This window comes from Pundamilia nyererei, unplaced genomic scaffold (genome assembly GCF_000239375.1).
Source record: "Pundamilia nyererei isolate P.nyererei 1_Seehausen unplaced genomic scaffold, PunNye1.0 scaffold00093, whole genome shotgun sequence".
Classification (NCBI taxonomy): domain Eukaryota; kingdom Metazoa; phylum Chordata; class Actinopteri; order Cichliformes; family Cichlidae; genus Pundamilia; species Pundamilia nyererei.
The window spans coordinates 476107-477230 of NW_005187494.1; the positions used below are offsets into that span (position 1 = coordinate 476107).

Below are 1124 nucleotides of genomic sequence, written 5' to 3' on the forward strand. Positions count from 1 at the left end.
GTGGCAGCACAAGAGTTACTACAAGTTTTCAAACATTATTAATGTTAATATTGACTAATTAAACATTACACTGTCTAACCAGCCGTTTAATGTTGATATGGCGATAATATAAGCAGACACAAACATTCACAGTTACTGAGAAACACTATTATTATTATTTCATTAATCTGATTACCATCTTCTCTTTGTACAGCAGTAGCACTGGGGTGTGGTTTTCTGGCTCAGCTGTAGAAGCCAGGAAACCACAGTAGTGTGGTTTGGGCACACCTGTCTTACACACCCAATCAAGCTCTTCTCTTATAGAAGGTGTGAGGCTGTAGAGAGACACACAATGATGAGCCTACAGCAGTGAGATGTTTTGAACAGCGGGGCAAGTGAGGTGAGTTTAAGTGTATATGCAAAAAGTGTGTCAATAAAGAGCTGCGTGTGCAAACCACAGGGAACGGGCCACTGCCATAACAGCATTAACGGCTTTTACTATGCATCAATGTCCAGGCAAGCAGGAATTTCTGGGGCTAATATACGAAGCCAACACAGAAGTACAAAACAAACTAAAGTTCCTTGAGTGGCCACTTGAGGCAAGCTGCAAAAATGAGTGAATCCCCGCAGACCTCCATTAAAAAATATCCAAATTTACAGCATTTAAATGCATGTTCAAAGCCTGGTATGAAAAGTGATTTGGAGGCACATGGACAGTTTCCCACTCTATAACAAATGTATGTTGGGTTCCTTTGGCGTAAGAAATATCTAAAAATATGTTAATATATCAAGCATATGTCTGGTTTTTTGGGTTTATTGCAGCAGCTAGATAACCTTAGCTAACTCGGTGCCCTACCATCTGATTCAAAAATTGTCACTTCTGGCTCCAAACAAACTAGGAAGCATCAAGTTAGTGGAGTGAGTGTGAAAGTGGTGCAACCGCGTAGTGGATATTTTTCTCAGCACACTTTGAGCCCCTTTGTGCCACCTGAGCATCCTCTAGACACCACTATCAAAGGTAAATATCACCTTGTAGGAAAAAAGCTCCATATGATATGATTTGCTATTATTGCTTAAACATAATTTCATGGTTTCACAACAGCAAGAGCTCAGGTGTAGTTCAGGACAATATTAAGATATATATA

At 39.9% G+C, this 1124-nt stretch overlaps 1 protein-coding gene across 2 annotated transcripts in view; it reads right to left on the minus strand.

Moving 5' to 3' along the window:
- oscp1a (organic solute carrier partner 1a) overlaps nucleotides 1–1124 on the minus strand; it is an 8410-nt gene that overhangs the window by 1732 nt on the left and 5554 nt on the right. The gene's annotated exons all lie outside the window — the stretch shown is intronic.